Genomic DNA, 20590 nt, shown 5'->3' on the forward strand with positions numbered 1-20590 from the left:
AGGCATTTCTTACAAATACAGTTTTGTAGCATATAATATTACACACGGGGTGGTTACTAAGATCAAGATATTGAAAGGTTTTAAAAAGTTGCAATTTCAAAACCACAAGAAAGTTCCTTTAAAAAGTTACTACAATTTTAAGTAGGGCTGAAATGATTAATTATGGTGAATCAATTATTGTAGTAAACATCCATAATTTTAGCTTAATCATTAACTGGAGTATGGAGATTAAAAAAAAGTTATTTGCTAAAAGAATAACATATGTGGTGGCTTAAGGTGTATTAGTAATAACAATCTACAAGGGATGACTTTATAACACTATAAATTCCCAGCACAGCAAAAAGGTATATCTGCTTACTGAGGTTCTGATAACTGCTACCAAATTTAGCAGGTGTTTGTGCTACAATTTTTTTAATAACATAGAATTTATTGCTGTTTGTTGTAAATAAAAGCAACTAGATAATAAAAATCTATTTATTTACATAACTGTAAATCCCCCAATCACATAAAAGTAATAGATAATTTCAAATAAGAAGCATATTTAAACATTTGGAGAACAGAAATGAGGCAGTAAAGACACGTTTGATTATGTAGTTCGAGGCAGTGAATGGGATGAGAAGATGGTTAGGAATCTGATACAGACTGTGGAAGGGAAGAATAGCTTCTTTGTCTGTTTCCCTCATTTGCATACATTATATTTTCCACCATTGTGCTTGGTTAGATGGCAGAGTTTCCTTTGTGGCTGAGATTCTGCTTAACATGCTGGTGCAGATATCTGATTTCCTTTTGTGCCATGCTCATGTCTTCATTTACGCATAAATATATAGCCTGACTCACAGCTCCAGTCACTCTGCTGTACTCCACAAAACTATTATCCATTAGCAAAGCAAAACACTGAACCAATTATTTTTATGAACTTGTTCGCAAAATAATAAATCTTAATCTTCATCTGATGATAATAAGTTATTGACAACAATCCATTAGAAACAAGCAGCTTACTGTTAATCTCTGACTGTTGTTTATGCATACAAAAACAAACTTGTCCTGCCATGTCTTAATGTGGCAGCTGCATGGAAACAAAATGGCTCTGGTTGTAGTCCAACCTGCATACAGGAGAGCAGTATCACTGTTTGTTGTCAGTTTCACTGTAGGAACAAATTTGATTCATTTTCACCTGCTGGCAAACATTGCATTAAGATGATTCACCACCAGAGGGTTAGAGCAAATTCTGCACTTCATTACATGCCAAGCCAGCATTACCTCTGCTGCTACAACAACTGTGTTTGCATTTAAATTTTTTTATGAAATTCTGATTCCATGAATGTGTTTTACTTTGTTTAGTGAGCTGCAGGAAACTTTCCACCTCAGTGGACAATAAAGTTTTATCCATAGAATATAATAGAATTACTGTCCAGATTTAAGGTCTGCATCTCACAAAGCTTTTTATGAGAACTAATAATATTCTTTTGTTGAGTTACTAAGTTTGACTCTGCTGTTTGTTATCATATTCTTTTACGGTCATATTCTTTTATGTTGTTCTTGTGACAATGACAATAAAGATTTATCTTATCTATCTTATCTTAAAACACTAAAATATGCAACATGTACACCAGAGTGTTTAACATAATGTGATCATTAAACATTGTGTTAATGGGGCATTCTGTGGGGTTTAGCACGCCCCACGTTTGGAGGCCTTAGTCCTCTACGAGGACGTCGCGGGTTCGGCTCTCGGTCCCGACGACCTTTGCCGCATGTCTTCCCCCCTCTCCTCACCCTCCTTCCTGTCTGCGTACTGTCGAAAAAATACGAGCCACTAGCGCCACAAAAACTCTTCGGACAAAAAAATGGAAAAAACCCCCCAAAAAACAAAAAAACATTGTGTTAATAGGGAGTGTCCATAGTATTGCCTGTGGGGTTCCTATCAGAGTATTTTTAAAAGATGGATATCAGAGAACAAAAAAACTCAATTTTCAAAATGTGTTGTTGGTGTACTGTCTAGAAGCCATCAGTCTCTAATGAGCTTTTTTTATTCAAAAATTCAACTTGCTTTTTCAAGTGCAAGCCTAACAAAGCTGTATTTAAGTCAACCACATTATTTTGTTGCTCTAACAAACCAGAGTTTTCCTTAGTAATTAAAGTACTTTCCACCATTTACAACATACTGCCTGTGTGATGTCATCTGCTCATTAAATGCTTAATCATTCAAAGTGCAAGTTTATTGCACACACTATTAACTAGCACTGTTTAGAAGAGCCAAATTACCAACAGGTTATTTCAAAATGGAAAGTAAACTATTGCTGGCCAACTACTTAAGCAAACCGCTCCTAACTAGCTGAATTTCATAGATTTTTCTTTGTTTCCTTCTATTTAATTTTTAATTTTTTTTTTACATTCTTGAACAGTATCTCTTTTTATTTGGTATTGACTGACAATTGGTCTTAGATTTCTTGGCAAAACTCTTTTCCTACTTCCTGCAACCCAAGCGGCTGCAGCGAGGTTTAAAACTTACAAATAGAAACTGAGTTTTCCATGTCAATCTAAATATTGTTCCCATTTTACAATGAAATCCACAGTTTAAGAGAGATTGCAATGGCTGCTGTTTACGAACCAGAAGAATGAATTTTGCTTTAAGTTTTGACTGCTCATAGTTAACGGAAGCTGTATTTAAATGTTTTACAAGTTATTCTCAAGCGCTAACACGCTAATGTTAGCTTAGATCTCCAGCCTATAACTCAAGTTTACTGAGGGCTTTAGCTGTAGAGTCAGCTGTTAATATACATAGGGCAGCCCTGCACTCCTGTTTGAACAAAATATAAATAGGAAAAAGGGGCTAAAAATGTTTATGGAAAAACATGTAAAAATTAAATATGTCCATATCTTTGTTCTTTCAGGTGAAGCCAAACATTTCCAGAGGGAGCAGGTGACCACTGAAGAGAACCACATTGGTGACAATATTAACGTTGATTAATTCAGATACGTGAAAAATGGTTAACAGCAGCTTTAAGAGGAAGCAAGTAGGCATCTGTAAGAGGCTTGAAAAATGTAATTTGCAGCAGAGAGAGCAGCTTGATTAGCTGATGTACTGATCTGAGGCCTTGAAATTGCTTAGCTTGCCTAAACTCTGTAAAATCAAATCACAGATCAGTGAATGCAGAAGCACACCACAGTGTAACAGTCAGGAAACCTATAATATGGGTCCCCAGGACAGTTGAAGCATTAAGCAGTGAATTGTAATGTACAAGCAAGTAATAAATAACTTTGGATGTTTAGTTTCTAGTATCAGTTTTGTAAACCCTCACATTATTAGTGTTATTTTAATCATTTACCTTCATTGGGACAGTTATTACAGAAAGTGTTTTAAATATTGTGAAATGTTACCGTAGAATTTCCTTAAACAGGGATCTGGTAACAGATTACTCACTGTACTTTGTGACCAAAGATTGTCCAAGCTTGCTAAGATATAAGAAAAAAAATATTGAATATATGTAAAAATAATGTCATATTTCATTTACGTCGCATTAAAAAAAGGTAAATAGTACATTATTTGGATTGTCTTCCTTTCTATTTTTTATGAGTTCACAGATTCTGTGACTTTTCTCTTCAGGGATTATTGAAGGATAATCTATATATATCCATTTATCTTAATTTGAAAACATCTATTTTACTAGGCCACTTGGAAGTAAGTGATTCGCAGTGAAATTATTAAACCTCCACTTGTTTGTTCTCAGCCACCTCTAACATCAAATCATGCTTTTGTTTCTCCACAACATGAAAAAATGTATTAGTAATGCTCCACCAGCACTTTCAGAAACTGTAAAGCCTTAGCGCGTGTTTACACCCTTGAAAACACCCACGGCCTGAGTGCAATACAGAATTAGAATGGTTTTAACTTAATACTAAAAGCAGAAAAGTACAGCATTTTGTTTTTGCTACAGTACAAAAAAAAGTATGCGCCTACTCACAGAGCTTCTGTTTTTGCTCTTTTTTGTCAAACTTAAGAGAATCAGAACTCCAATTTTTTTAAATCAAAGATAACCTGAGTAAATAAACTTCAGTTTTCCAATGCTGATTTTTACACATTAAGAAACTGACATTAAGCCTAATAATTGGTGGCGCCGTGGATCATCATACTTCCACCATGTTTGGCTTTAGGTCTGATGTTCTTTTTCTGTATTGCAGTGTTACTTTTACGCCACATGTAACAGGACACACACCTTGTGAGCCTAAAGTTTTTTTCTTTTTTTTTTGGGCAACATAGACATTTCAGATAATCAAGCAAAAACTTAGCAAATTTTTTCTTTCCGGAATTAAATACATTTATTTTCAGAACTCCAATATACGCAACTTTATGGTCAGTGGAATCGCAGCAATTGATCCGTCCCGAGGTGAAAAAGGCTCTTTTCCCTTCCAGAGCTTTCCCGCACCGTACTTGCAGTTACTTTCCTTAACAAAATCTCTGCTGAACCACCAAAGATGCCAAAATATAAATAACAAACAAACAATTGGGAGACAGAAGCAAATGCGAGCATGTAACAATCTTCGTCTGGGTACTCTGGCTTCCTCTACAGTCCAAAATTACAACTGTAAGTTCAATTGGTTACTATAAATTATTCTAAGGTGTGTGTATGTGTGTGGCATGTGATGAACTGGCCACACAGGGTGTACTCCACCTCTTGAGCTGGACGGAGCGCCAAGTTTATACCCGCATGGACAAGCAGGTTTAGAAAATGGATGAATGGATTCTAGGTCACAGCTTCTTTTTTTTTTTAGTAAAAATGTTTTCAAAAATTTTAATTCTGATATTGAAGTTCCCACCAGAGGATACAGTTCTTCTCTGCTACTACACCTGTTTGATGTTAAATTATTATAGGGGTCATAGAGACGTGTACCGTTTCATTTAAATTGTAAATGTGCACTCAATTAACTTTTTTTCCTTATGATCTCAACTCTTTGGCATAACTGGACATTTTAATGTTTCCAAAAGCAGACATAAAGAGCCCCTCTGGTGCAGGCAGTTCAGGTTCATCCTTGTTTTGAACAAGAGAGACAAGAGAATGGCTCATGGTGGAAACACATCATGAATAATGGAAAGGAGGGTGCATGTGTTGCAAAAGCTGTTGTGATAATGGGGTTGCTCTCCTCCTGCTTTATGGCATTTAAATTTGTTTAAAGAAAAATTGACCTCATGATCAAACTTTGAGGTTAGAGCTTGAGGTTTATTAAAACCATCTTTGCTGGAGAGAAAAACCAGCAAAACTCAAATCTGGTTTTCAACATTTCCATTAGAAAAGCCCAGTCCAGTTCACACAGCTCTCGGAAGCAGTGGCCTCCTGCTGTAACTGGCCTGAAATCTTCATGACTGATCTCAAAGTGATCTGAAAATAGATTTTTTGATTAACATTTAATGAGCTCAGATGCTCTGAATCACTTTGAAAGTGACTCCTGCAACACGAGAGGCTTAAACATAGAATATACTAATCATCTTTAATTTCCCTCTCCGAGTCTAACACACAAAAACAATGTGCAATTAAAATATGTTTTAAAGGTATCAAAAGAAGCAGGATCTTTTTTACACTGTTTGGTTTCACACATAGGAACAATAAGGGATTCCATTTTAAACAATCTTTTCAGTGGGGCATATTTTTGCATTACGCCATGGCAGTGAGGAACATGACCTTCAGCGTGTCAAAGGAGACAAACTATTCATGGGAGCTGGGAGGCTGGGCGCGAGAGTGTCAAGCTAAGCAGTGTCGTGATGCTGAGCGCTGTGGATGGAGCTCCGGGTGAGCCGTCACGGCAACGCAACACCAGACCTCTTGGTACCATCTGTCAGTCCAGTGGCACAGCCTTCAGAGACAAGCATGCTCAAAAGACTGAGCACACCAGCCTTTAATCTTTTCACCGAAGCCCTGAAAGATGCTGCAACGCTCTGCTGGGAGTTAGAGACCTCCCGCCGACCGTTTTAATATGGATAAATGTCTCAAAACAACAAAAAATAAATATAACTGTTGGGTTCTTAAGGAAACATGATATACATGCGGGCGAAAGAGGTTGTTCTTTTTTATGTAGAGAAATTTATGGCTCGTTTATTGCCTGAAAAAAAAGCCCCAAAACCAGAGACAGTTACATAAAATACATAAGCTACACAAAATTTTAGGACTGAAGCGATTAATTGGATCAATCGTGATGAATTGATTATTGAAATAATAACTAATTTAGTAATCAATTAATTGTTAACTGGAGTATAAAGACTAAACCAAAGTCAATTTGCTGAAAGAACAACATACTAAGTCAAATCTGTACAAAGAATTATATATTTTTTTCATTTAAAACAATCTCTATGTTTTACCCAGAACAGTTCTACTGTCACCTGGTTGAAATTGTGGAACAAAATCTTTTGTTAAGCAGCTTTTGCTATCAAATCAATGGGTTAATCCAAAGACAGACTACACTGTATTGTTAAGTCAAGCAGAAATGGCTGAGGATTTCAGTTAGAAGTTGTTGTTTTTTGCTGCAGATGCATACTTTGCTACAAATGATCAAGCATACGCTAAAGTGATGCTATCTGACAGCATTTTAATAAAATGGTTATTTTCCTATTTCAAAAATTAATTGCATTATTTGCGTCTTTTAATGTATTTCTAATACATTCTGCTAAAGCAGAGCTTAAATTAATTTAACCCTCCTGTTATGTTCGTTTCTAGGGTACAGCAAAAATGTTCGTGGGTCAATTTGACCCGGGGAATGTTTAATCATGCAATAGTGTCAGAAACCAAAAATTCCTCCAAAACATTTTTGTATCTAATTATTAACTCCAATACTAACCATTTCAATCAATATTTGTGCAATGATGTTTTTTTATTTCTCACAAATTAAGGATCAATGACGACAACCAACTCATTTACTCATTTGGACATAAAAATGGAATTTACATTTTTAATGTCCACTGAAAAAAACCTAGACACAAAGAAACTATAATTTCATTGAAATTGATCTTTGGTAAAAAAGTTTTATATTACACTTTTTTTTTTTTCAATGGGTGATCTTTATAATTGAACTTGAGACACATACTGTTCTGGGTCAAATTGACCCGCTGATTAAAATCAAGATAAATGAGTCACACAGAGAGTATTTATGTTTTCCTCCACATCTGCTGAGTGTCCACTCAGTGTGGGTGGAGTTTGTCCACGGGAACAAAAAAATTCCCATCAAAAGTTGTGTGAACACCTGCTTTCTCGCAGTTTCCTAGTGAAGTAAAGAGAATAGTGCGAAAGTGGGCTTGTGTGTGTCGGCGTGTGTTTGTGTGTGTGTGGTGAAATATGGTTCATAGCTACAAGGAAACATATAGAAATGGACATTTTTTAATCTTTTTTTGCACTTTAACCTGACTGCCGGGTCAAATTGACCCGAGCAGTATCTATGTAAAAAAGTAGACCCAGGGGTTGGTACAAATGTGTAAAATGAATAAGTTTTCAATTTATATGTAGAGTGCACCTATTAAGACAAATAGAAAAAGTTTCATGCAAAAAAAATACTTCCAACTATTAAAAAAAAAAAAAGTTAAACTTTAAAACGGGTCGATTTGACCCGCAACATAACAGGAGAGTTATGATCAAGAACATTTCAACAAATCTGAATAACTTCTCTCAGTTAGGGATGCCAAAAGATCTTTAAACCAACAATATTTCTCATCTGAGTCAAATCTGTCTATAAAGCACCATCCTGCTGCTTTCAGGATTTGCTTTCATCTGGAGAAGTTTAATACATGAGGCCCAGATATGAAGGTGAATGCCTTAAGCCTGATGTACGTTTGAGACTCTTATTTTAAAGTAAAAACTGGAGTAATTCATGAGTTACCCTGTTCTGCTGACAGAGCTGGCTCATTATTTTGGGTTTTATATCTTTTGAATTGTTTCTTTGGCAGCACTTAGGGTCGTCTCAGGAGCAAAGAAATAAAGTCAGAGTGACCTGCCAGATAAAAATGATTTGTAATCAGCGTCAGAAAACCAAGTCTGCTCTAAGCTGCTCACACGAAAGTTAGCCTCACAGCTTCCAATGGTGCAATATCACATTTTTGTCTGGTCAAAATCAAGCTGGAAAGTTTCACATTGAACAGTACTTGTTTAAAACACACATCTGTCCTTTTTGTGACATTATTTTTGTGCAAAAACTTTCAATGAAACAAGCACGGAAACAATGCATGCACCAGTCCCATCTGGACTGGAATGTTTCTCACTTCTGTGATCCAGATGTACTCTTGGATCACCAGTATTTTATTTATTAAATTCTATAGAGTTTTGCGGCTGTGTTCAGCTTTAGATTAGCAGGAAAAAGCTACACCTGATATCAAACACACAGCTTGCAATAATTTGTGCTACTCTATGACCACTGAGCTTGCCATATTCCATCACCTGAAACCATTTTTTCCTACTACTAACTAAAAACAAGTACGTCTTTAACCTTTACTGTATCGTCATTAGGCAAAAAATGTTTAGTTTTAAAGCACCATTCATACACATGATAATTCTAGGTGCTTTACAGACGAAGCTACAGATAAAAGACCAATAAAAACATGCAATACTTTTTTAAGTTCCCAAAAAGGTTACTAGTCATTCTTTCATTCTTTGCAGCACTTAGTGTTTTTTTCATTCTATTTGATTCTTTTATAACAGAAATAATGAGCCAACCAGAATGAATTGAAGTTGACTTCTGATTTAAAGGTTTTGTGCAGTTACAACTGATTCTAATTTCTCTTAAAAACTATAACATAGAATACCAGTCAAAATATTTTTTCTTGCCTTTCTTTTGTGAGTGGTCAATTATTTCAAAAAGAACTGAGGAGAAATGTGTAACAGAGCAATTGGAGTGAAGCGGCGTTTAACTATTATTAGTAGGCAAAATAATTATGGAGTTTCACATCCTTATTTAGTGCAGCTAAGATGACCAAAACATCCTTCCTATGATATGCTGTAAGTTTTGCTCTCTCCCACAGCCTGATGAAACGACAAATCTATTTTCTCTCCTTGTAGAAAAGAACAGTTTCCTTTAAAACATCTCTCCGCTTCTTCCAACTTTTCACATTTTTAAACACTACATTTAAAAAATAATCAGCGTCCGAGTCTACTTCACTCAGAAACACCCTCCACACTGAAGAGTGTTGCCAACACAACATGAAAGGCCACGATATGCCGCATTAAGTAACTAGAAAATGATTGTATTTCATAGGTTGAGCTTCAAATCTATTAAATTTCTACTTCCTGACACACAACTTAGTTCCTCCATCACACTCCCAACACATACACACACACACACACACACACCCACACACACACACACACACACCCATCAGTTTCTGTGGGGCCTGTGCCATTAGGCTGCATAGGGATGTGAGTACCGGTTCATGGCATGCTTCGCTAATAAGGCTTTGTGCGTACTGGGACAGCGCAGCACACTGCAGAGGTGGGCTACTTTTGGCTCATCAGCACTTTGCATCCCCACACTTCCTGACACAGTTGTATTAGATTGAGGCTTCCCTCCAGAGAACAGGCAGGAGAAAAAGATGAACAGCAACAAAAAATAAAAAAAAGAAATAAAGCTGCTTTATGGCTGCCTCTGGGAGTTTGTAAGAGATCATAAAAGCTCTTTTGAAGACAAATCCACCATTGTTTAAGATTTCCCTACTCCAACTGTAACTATTTTTATAAAATAGTTAGAGGTTGTACTCTTAAAAAAAAATTAAGCTTTTATTTTTTTAGTAACGTATCTGTAGGAGCACTCTGGCATCCAAACATAAACACTAAGCAACAATTCAATCAGCTTTCTTTGGCATGACCTTTGTTACTTGTGATATTTCTTCAGATAAGAAACTACATGAACCCTCTTAGGAAATACTATGAGTTGGGCCGCAGCGCTGCCTTTGATTATTTGTTGATAAACTGGAAAAGTGGATAAGATTGTGTGCTAGAACGAGTCAGATCTCATTTAATATAAGGTGGTTTTGCTAATTCTTATTTGAACAAAGATCTTACTTTACGGACTGCCTTCATTTAATACCTACATAGTCTCCCTTTTATCATTTGTACGCTGATGACGGACAACTTTATCTTCCTGTATCAATAAATGACCACAGTGCATTTCTGTTACCAAGTCACTGTGACCATAATATCAGTTAGTAGATGGATCTGCTGCTGCCAGAGTTTTATCAGGCTTTAAATCACTGAACCGGTTTCCTGTTTGTAAAAGGATGGATTTCAAAATATTGTTGCTGGTCTACAAGACAGTGAATGGTTTTGATCCTAAAGTTGCTAGTCAGGTATTAACCATGTACCCCTCAGGTCATTAGCGGCCTGTTTTTTGGGCGTTGCCAGGGCCTGAATTGAACAAGGAGGGGCAGTGTTTAGTCGAGCTCCTCAGCTCTGGAATAAAAACCCTGAAAACTTGAAATGCTCAGAAACTGTTTCTGTGTCTTTAAATCAGGAATGAAGACATTGTTTACTTTCCCATAAAGGTCAAAGATGACTTCATTGGTTTATTTTTATCATGTCTTAGCTATTTATTTTTTTCATATTAGCATTTTAACATTTCTTCGCCTTCCCGTTGTTCCCATAAGCAACTATTATTAGCAATATATTGCTTGTTTTTACTATAGTTTTCTTTGTTGCTCCGCCCCTCCGTTCCTATAAAGCACCTTGAAAGCACCTTGAATTCAATTGCATATGAGCGACGTGGTTTCTATAAATTCGCCTTGCCTTTTAATTAAGTGACAATAATCTGAATATTCTTGTTTCAACAAGGCGGTTTTAATGGCCGGCTGCAGATTATATTCATCACGCATCTTCTCCTGACAGATACAATGATTAGAGTCTATGGGTTGTTTCTCTGCCGGGGCATTAAGGCAGCACCAGCCAGGCCTCAGCACTGCAGACATACCACAGGTCACCAACATCGCAGTGACAGCCTGTCACATCACATCACCCATGGCCATGCGGCTCACAGAGCTCCTGACACCGCTGTCGCCTCTCATCCACATGTCATTCTTAACCACAAAGACATTTGCAGAGGAGGTCTGAGGGCTTCCCTGGATTCAGGGACGGAAAAAAAAAGAAACAACCACTGTGGTTAAGAGCAAAAGGATTCCCTTCAATAAATTATGCAAAGCCAGAAACTGTGGAGGGTGTTCTGCTAAACCTTAGCATTAAAAAAGAAGAATAAATTCAGATTTGAGCTGTTTCGTCTTGATCGCATGCTTTAACTTGTTCTTTTTCTTTGCATAAAAGGAAAAGCAAGTTTAAAATTGCTCATAATCTCGTTTTCGTCCCCTGAAAACCAACCGTCTGTCAACTTTTTTTTTTTATTGGCAAAAGAGCTATTTAAGATCAAAGCGTTTAATGTGATGGTGCGAGAAGCTTAAACTGTTATATGGTTCAGTGCTCTGTGAGTGCCAGAGACACCCTTAAGCTACATTTTAAAGGCTCCATGCTGTGCACCAAAAATGAAAGAGCATAAAGTATCTATCACAGTGTCATGTTTCTTTTAGTTGGGATATAGCACTCTGTCTGACTTAGGGGTTAAGGAACAGTTTTAATTCTGGGAAACTGCTGGAAGGTGTTAGATGGCAGACATAAATCTAAATATTAAAGGATTCCTAATTGCCCAGGTTTAAGTCACCAACAACTCATTTATTTTCCACTTGGGTTCAAAGGGAACTTCCAAAATCCAGAGCAACATCAACCATATGCTGCATTTGTATTACGAGAATTATGAGTAACATTATGGTGCAGAAATCTCCACGAAAACACTTTGAACTTTTGAGCGTTTCATCATTCGACCGCCACAAACTTCATTGGTCTTTTTTGTATTTGGATTTTATGTGATGTCCCGCCACAGCAGTGCAGTCTTGTAAAATAGAAGAAACATGATCCATTTTCTTTAATAAATGCATCTTGAAATGTAACATATGCCTATGTAATCAACTGGCTTTACTCTGATACTTCTTAAAAAAATGTAGTACCACTAATTGCTTTCATAAGGCATCTATAAAAACAAAAACGCAATTTAGAGTAATCACCTTATTGGTGGTGAGTACCGCTAACTAAAAAGTTAGCTATGCTAACTCAAAAGAATAAACCATAAACATTAGTTCTGCTAAAGCTAAACCAACCCAGTGTTTAGCAGAGGCTAATGTTAAAGAATCAACTTCAGTTCAAATTGTATTTGCATCTGGAAGAAAGTTAAATATTTGTAAAATCATGTACTTTTTCCCTTTACATCACAATAATCCATTACAGTGTGTCGATCCTTCTAAAGACAAGTATAGTTTGAGGTTGTATCAAACAAAAACTGTACAAGTTCAAGGGGAATGAACACTTTTGAAAGCCAATGTCTACAAAAGGAAGTTACATAAATAGTGATATAAAAAGAAGTCTCAAGAATCTTTACTTCTAGTTGAAACTACATGTCTACATAGTTTTTAGAATGTTGTAATTTTGATTAAAGGAAAAACTTTCTGCACCCTCCGAAGCCTATTGTTACAGCCACAAGTAGCTCTTTCCCAGCAACTGTCAAACACAAGGCCTGCCTCCGGTCATGCCACAGGAAACGGCACATGAGTAGGGAACAAGTTGCCTTCCTGTTTTCAAAGAAGAATCCTATGGCATGCAGAACAGTTTCCTGCTCACTAGCCTCGCTTCACCATCTTCAACATCTGGCTGCTCTTCAGCATGCAGCTGCAGCCCAGCGAACGCCAACTGCTCCACTACTGAGTTGAGCAACACAGTTCTGCGCCATTCCAGTCATTACTTTGACCACAACAAAGAAAACCTATCGTGATGCTACAATAGCTAATGCAAGGCATGTTGGAATTATTCCGATTCCAGGGAAAAAAATTCTGATTAGATAATTTGTCCCACATTTGGTCCTACTCTGTGTTGTTTACGTCAGTTTTAGCCCACTATTTGGATTATAAATTCCTTGATGCTCGATTTGAAGTGCAGCGACTGCAGCTCCTAAACAGGAAACAATATTTGTCAATATCTGATGTGGCCCCAGCAAAGTGCTCTTCAGCGGCATTGCTGTGGCAATTTCCTCACAAAACAGGGATCCATTTTATATCCCGTGGGAAACCTGGGCTGAGTGGTTAATGCTGTGCTAATGCTGCTTCACTCAGCCAGGTCTTCGTGAGCCCTGCGCTTTTAGAGAGGAGAAAACACATTTAGTGTTTTAAACCGCTTCAGTGGAGACAGCTTTGAAAACTCTACCAGTTGTAAAAAAAAAAAAAAAAAAAAGAAAAAAAGAGTACACTTGTTGAGTTTTGCCATCCCTCTCAGCTTTCACTTCACACAAAATGCAAAAGTGAGCAGTTGAACTAATCTGCACTCTGAAACCATTCTCCTCCTGGTTGGGTTTGAAAAGGGACTGCTGCGGTTAGACGGTAAGGAGAAAAAATAAATAAATGAGTGGGAGGCTTTAAACTCTCGCTCCTATCAGTTCTGACATTCCAAATAAGGTCTGAGTGTTTGGTTCTGGTCGAAACGGACCCACGAAGCACTGCAGAGCTACAGACTCCAAGCAAGGAGGAGTAGGAGGCTGGAACAGCAAGGGGATCATCGTGCAGAAAATATGTGACCTCTAATATAAATTTATCATCAGCCTGATATTTCCCAGAAAGACAACAACAAAATATCATAGGAAACTGGCATAGCTCAGACGGTAGTTAGACATAATAATAAAAAGCTGGTTGATTTGATTTAGAGAATCAGCCAAAAAAAAAACAAACAAAAAAAAACAGCTTCATCCACATATTGTTAATCACACATTCTTCTAAAGTTAAGTTGTTATTTATTAAAAGTGCTGAGATGTTTTGTTACAAACTCAAACATTTACTGCAGAAACTGGAAAATGCTGAAGGATTTTAATATATTGTGAATCTGTGAACTAATATTTAGTTGTAAAACAGTTTCTGCTCCACATCTGCACTGCCTGGACTCAAACAAATTCTGGCACTGGTAACCATGTATTCCAGCCCAGGACAACTGGACTGCATTCCCCAGAAACAAACAGTTTGATTCCCTTCTATCAGTTTTCTGTTTCATAAGGCCTGAGGATTAGGTCTTCATAATAATAATCCTGTTGGTCTGGAACAAAGAAGCTGCTTTCTTACTGGTGTGTTTGGGATTACTGAACATTTCAAGAGCACTTCCTGATCAGCACAAGGCAACTTGACCTCTTCAAGTATTTTCATGCATTCAAACTGATTCCTGATCAAATGTATGTGATAAATAGGACTGACACGTTAGTATGAGAATCATCACCATATATATGCACCTCAGCCCTGTGCTCCCAGGTACAATATGGAGTTTACTACAACAAAACTGGGTGTCACATGATTAATACATACACTGCAAAATCACAAAATTTTACAAGTAATTTTGGTCTAGTTTCTAGTAAGATAAAACTAACTTATGAGTAACTTTTCAGAAAGAAGCAGAAGCTTATTTTAAGTCAGTTCCTTTATACTGATGAAAAAGTAATTGTTCCATTGCCACAAGACTATTTTCTCATGTTATAAGTGGCAGTAGAACAAGTACTTCATCAATATTAAGGAATTATTGACTTAAAACAAGCTCTATTTCTTGCTGAAAAGTTACTTATAAGTTACTTTTGTCTGAGTTGAAGTGTACAAAGATATTTGCACTAGAAACTAGGCCAAAAATACTTTGTAAGATTTTGTTTTGGTGGCAGCGTAATTTAAATATTGCATTCTATAAGCAGCACTGTTATTTATGCATTCATCCTCTCATTACGTACCATTCTGCCTCATTTTTAAATCAGGTAAGGTATTTTTCTTTTCTTTAAACAATCGCTTATTTTGAAATGTATGAACTTCACACAGATTTAAAGTGGGAAGTCGACCTTCTACACAACCAAAATCTGACCAATTCTGATAGTAAAGTGCATTACAAATTCCAAAATAAATTACCGGTATTTGGGAGGCAGACACAGGGAAACTCAGAAAAGCCTCTAACAACACATACAAATATTAATTTCACTGGCCTCATAGAGAAAAATACACACAACCAGCCACTATATGAGGGTACCTCCAAATTTTTGTGAGCCTGCAAAACTTTCCTTCCCAGGTAACCTTTCAGGTGCCGTGTTGTGCACATCCTGGTGATGGAATGATCAAAGTTTCAGGGTTTAAAGCTGCAGAGCAGCTAATATCTCTTTGCAAGTTTCTGCATGCAAGCCGCTCTTGTGTGTCTACGGGGCCTTGTAAAACCATGCTTGAGGTCTTTTTTACATGTTGCAGCTGGTGAGAGAGAGACACAGAATATGTTCTCAGGTAAGTTGTTCAAGTGGAAAAAAACAACTTTCCCATGATGTGATGACTGAGTTTCATCCAAAATCAGAGAGGGGTCAAAGCAGCATCTGTTAGAGTTAGGCTGATTAAGCAGATTTACACTGATAAAGTCAGTTATCTGAGAAAATCATTCCCACAAAGCCATCATTTTATACACAAAATAATGTTCAAGAAATAAAAAGTGAAACTAAACATAAGATAGAAAGGTATGAATTTTAAAGTTCTGATAACTTTGCCAAACTAAACTAAAACTAAACACAGATGGAGAGTTTATGACACGAAATACTTGTTATAGAGATTTTATCTTTGCTTGATAGTGTTTGAGCAATTTTGCTGCATGAAATCACTAATCCTCACTCATTCATAAGTGAAAAGGGAATCAATATAATCAGAAAAACAAATGTTTGTTCAAGCCACATCATTTTGAGCTAGTTAATAGTATTACTCCCCTGACTGATGGGATCTCTTCCAAGGATCCCAAAGAAAAGCCCGAACAGGCCTTCAGGCGCCGATACCGATTTCCCGTTTTCTTCAGGATGTTTTTACACCTGATAGCCTGGCAGACTGCAACATTACGGTTACATTTTCAGCCGGTGCAGTTCACTTTCACACTGTACTGCATTAAACAAACCCAAACCCTTCTGCTGTGCTGGCGCTGCACCAAAAACCACTGTAGGAAATGCCATGAAAACCACTGAAGAAGACACACAGCGCAACTTCCATCTTCACAAAATGCCAATAAAAATGGAGTGGCGTCAGTTTTTAACTGTTGTAGAATTTATCTTCCATGAGCTGTTTCTCCTGCTAGCGCAAAACTCACGTGTTTGTTTTGGTTGCATTTACCCAGAATGCCTTGTCCTGTAGTCCGCTTCCTGTTTTTGCAGCGGTCTCCAATCCTCTAGGCATTCACACATGCATTCAACCCCCTTCAGAGTTCACCTCAAACAAACAGAAATCTAGTTTTTTAGGCGGATGAGAGTTTACCGTTTTGGTCCGGATCAAAGTTCGTTCATGCCTCCCCAAACAAATCGGATTTTCTACGTAAACAAACTGGAGTTTGAATAAAGCGAACTGAACAGGGGTCCTGAGTTGGCTTTGCTTGATTTGCTGGTAAAATCCAATCAGAAAGCAGCTGGTTGGGCTTTAAAGGAGCGTTCACAAACACTGACTGAAATGTATAGCACTTATATAATAACGATTATAGGCTTGATATGCTTAAAATAATGTTAACCAAATTAGGTTAAAGATTCCAGGACATGTATATTTGCAGAGAAACTGAGATGAGCGTGTCGCTTGTGTGGTTAAACTGTTTCCTGTGCAGTGTCCCTACAGAAATGCAGAACACAAGAGAGACAGTATGAAACATTTACTGCAAGAAATATTTTAACCACTCAGCAAAATTTCATGGGATTGACACAGACAAAAAGACTAAACAGGAAATTGTGGTGAAAGAGTGAAAGGAAAAGATAGGTCCACATAAAAATTTCTATTGATGGAAAAAACTTGATTAAAATGAGATAATCGAGCCTGACTTGAAAACATTTTTCAATGGGATTCATTTTCAGCTTGAAAAGCAACAATTTCTGCATATTTTTCTGGTCCGTTATAAAGAGTTGCCAAATTGAAATAGCCGTGAAAGAGATTTCATATATTTATAGAGCCCATTAACAGCAGCAGCTCTTACAGTAGCTCTGATTACTTGAAACTCTTCAGTGGAAAATCCCTGTAAGAACAAGAGTGTAAACTCAGGTACGTTTAATAAACTCAAAATAAGAAATGGAATCAAAGAAGGTGCGGTTTGTTGATGTTCACCAAGACAGACAAAGACTAAATCAAAAAGGCAAGAAAAAAAATTAGATTTTGGGGGTTTTTACAAATTTATTAACAGTCAACTCTGATCAAAAAGAAGCAGGCTCATTGGCACACTACTACAAAGCTCCCATTCATATTAAAGTAGAGAGCAATAAATGAAAATCTTATGATGGTCTTTTTAGTTGCCGTAACACACTCTAGGAATACTATGGCCACTTTGAGAAAGAGCTATGAAAATGAGTAGAACAAATCCAACTTTAATAGATATTTAATGTTATTTACATACAGTTTGGATGTTTTGACATAAGAAATAAACTTACTGAATGTTTAATTTGTTCAAACAACTAAGATGGAAGCAGCTAAATAAAATAAAATATTGGTTCTATATAAAATATTAACTCAATTTCTAGCTGTAAGTAACTACGATGTAATTTGTACATGTAACTGTAACTTGTATCTGTAAGTAACTTGTATGTAATTTGTAGTTTTATGTAACTTGTAGCTGTAAGTCAGCCCCTTACTTAAACTAGTTTTTAACCATTTTTGTTTAAAAAAAATGGAAGAAGAGATGAGATCCAAATTTAACTTTTTGGCATAACATGCAAAATGCTTTGAATAGAGGAAAACTAACACTGTACAGGACCCTGAACGCATCATCTACAGTGTAAATGTTGATGGTGACAGCATCATGCTGTGGGGATACTGGAAGAAAGGCTGTTATAATGGGTAAAAGACTTGAGACTAGGAGAGAACAACAAATGCTTAACATACAGCCAGAGCCACAATGGTATGGTTTAAATAAGATCATGTTCATATATTTAAAAAGCAAAATATGAAAAAGTACAAAGGGTATGGCACTGATTTTGTTACTAATAATGCAGATTTAGAAGTAGAGCCTGGTGTAGCAGGTGTCACAATCCCAGTTTCCCTGATAAAGCTTCACCAGCTGTAGATATGTGCTGTAATGGTCATCAAAAACCTTTGACAATGTTGGCTTTTAACTCCAAATAGTCTGCTCAAAAAAGGCAAGAATGAAAATGGGATGAGGTCCATGATCTCTATTTTTGCTGTAGTTAAGTTTTATCAAGGCCGTACACATGAAACTGCCATTTCCACTGCAGGATCTAATATTCGGCCTGGGTGGAAGAGATTATCCTGCTTACTTGTGTGAATTTCACAGCTCAACTGGCAAGGCGTCCCTTCACTGACTAGACAGCTGTTTTTCTCCCCCTCTCACTTTGACTACTTCAGGCAAAACAGATGAGCCTGGTGATTCAAACCCAGCCAAGGCAGCATAATGGAGAGGAAAATTCCCCTCTTTACTCAGAGAATTAATTCACTGGGAATGACAGCGGGTACAAGCACCGAAACAATGTCAGTACTTTAATCTGTGCTTTGAAAAGTATGCTGCACCACTAATCCAAAAGCACATTAGAATTTTAAATTTCTGGATAATGAAGGTCGAACGTTTTTTTGAAACAATTGTTTTACTTTTTAGTAACTAAGTACAAACATCTACTAAATACAAGTTAAGCAATGCTGGTATTTAAAAGCAGCAAATAATAACAATGGAATTTATTCAGTAAAGTACACAGTGGCGCCACCAGAAATTTTCATAGGGCCAGTAAAAGTTTTAAGATGAAACATTTGCATTTATGTTTTAAACGGGGAACATGACTGCATGTGGTTTTGCATGAACTGGACATGACTCTCTGTGGGGGCCAGTGGGGAGGCCGGTATTTTTCCAGGGGTGGCCATGATGCCCCTCCCCTCTTACAAACCTCCTCTGGCCCCCTTTTAGGGGCGCCACTGCAAGTAAACACTTTAATCCTCTACAGTTATAAACAGCAACTCAGACAGTAATGACCTGCATGTTATCAAATAAATGCTTTTTTCTTTCATAGATGGCATTAAAATGTAAAAAAAAAATCCAGAGAGCAATTATTTATTTTAAAATACACTGATTCAAGGTTTCTTGGGTCGTATGTTTCATAATGCAGAAGCTTAAAATGTAAACTGTTGAATAAGCAGGTTCATGTTGGCTGATTTAACTGATGTGCAATAATTGGTAGTTTCCATTATGGATGACATGGCTTCCAACCTAGGGCGACATAATGTAAAGAGGCGACATTAGAATAAAAATAAAGAAAAATCTTTTTACATATGTTAGTTCTGTCCCAAACATGTTTTTTACTGCATGTCCAATCAGTGGGAAGGTCACTGTGGGCCCACCGCTTCAGGGGGAAAGAAGTTTAGATTGGATGAAAAGTAAGCTAGGTGGAAAGCTGGAGGTAGGGAATGGCTGTAACAATTGCTGGTGTCAGAATGTTATCTTTTGGACTTGGAGTAGTGTGATCTTGTCTAGCATGATTGTTTATCCCTGATTCTTCCAAATTAAGTTGCTCTACCTGCTGTTTGTAGCAACCAGTTACTGACTTCTCATAACTACTGCACATGACCCTGACCTAAACTAAATTAACTACCCTTGAAATTACAATCAGTCAGCAAATGTTTTTAGTTGGAAAAATAAGACCAATTAATATAAAACACAGAATTTCCCTGTGATTGCTATAATTTTACTAAAGCATGAGAATATCTCATATGCAAGCTGAATTATTCATAACTCTTACAATTTGGCCTAATTAAAACGGGCACATTCAAGATACAAAAGCAATTTTGCAATTTTTACAATAAAAATCCTTCAAAGCGTACTTATTCATTCTTATTTGCAAATACTTATTTTTTTAAAAATCACAAAGTGATTTATAAATGTGAGCATAAAAATGACATAACATCATTTTTCCAAGTATCTTTCAGATAAGTTGAATCATTTTTTTTTTTTTAAAAACAGCCTTAGATTCAAATAAGGTGAGCACACAAGAAATACAAATACTGGTTAATTTACTGTCAACATATTTATCACAGTTGACCAAGGCTGTGTACAGCTGAACCACAGAACACCACACTGTTAGATTATGGCATGAAAAGGCTGGCTTTGTTGCCGGATGTGGGAAAAACATCCAATAGACTCTAAAAAAAGCACAGGAAGGAAACTGGGGGTGGGGTGGCAGCGAGTAGCAATGGGGGTGTGGTGGTGGAGAGTGGGAGTGAGAAAGGAATGTTCTCTACACTCTCCTTCTTGTTATCATGCATATGCACACATAATAACCCCACTTTCTCACTAACAGCTATGACAAGAATGCAGTATCACAATTTTTCTCTGCAGGCAGAGCCAAAGAACGGGTCCATACTTGTTTAATGATCGCCTGCCACATCTTAATTTATAAGTCCAGCAAAGACCAAATAAATTTAGGAGGGGAACGTGTCAATGAGCTACATTAAGCAAACGCTGTGTAATACTGGCAAAACAGGGGCTTTTGCTGATGCTGGTTATTAATTTATGATCAAATCATGAATTCC

General features: G+C 36.9%; 1 protein-coding gene across 1 annotated transcript in view; it reads right to left on the bottom strand.

Annotated features, from left to right (window-relative positions):
• Positions 1–20590, bottom strand: part of maml2 (mastermind like transcriptional coactivator 2) — a 53239-nt gene that overhangs the window by 12776 nt on the left and 19873 nt on the right. The window lies entirely within an intron of this gene.

The sequence above is a fragment of the Xiphophorus maculatus genome, chromosome 18 (assembly GCF_002775205.1).
Source record: "Xiphophorus maculatus strain JP 163 A chromosome 18, X_maculatus-5.0-male, whole genome shotgun sequence".
Lineage (NCBI taxonomy): Eukaryota > Metazoa > Chordata > Actinopteri > Cyprinodontiformes > Poeciliidae > Xiphophorus > Xiphophorus maculatus.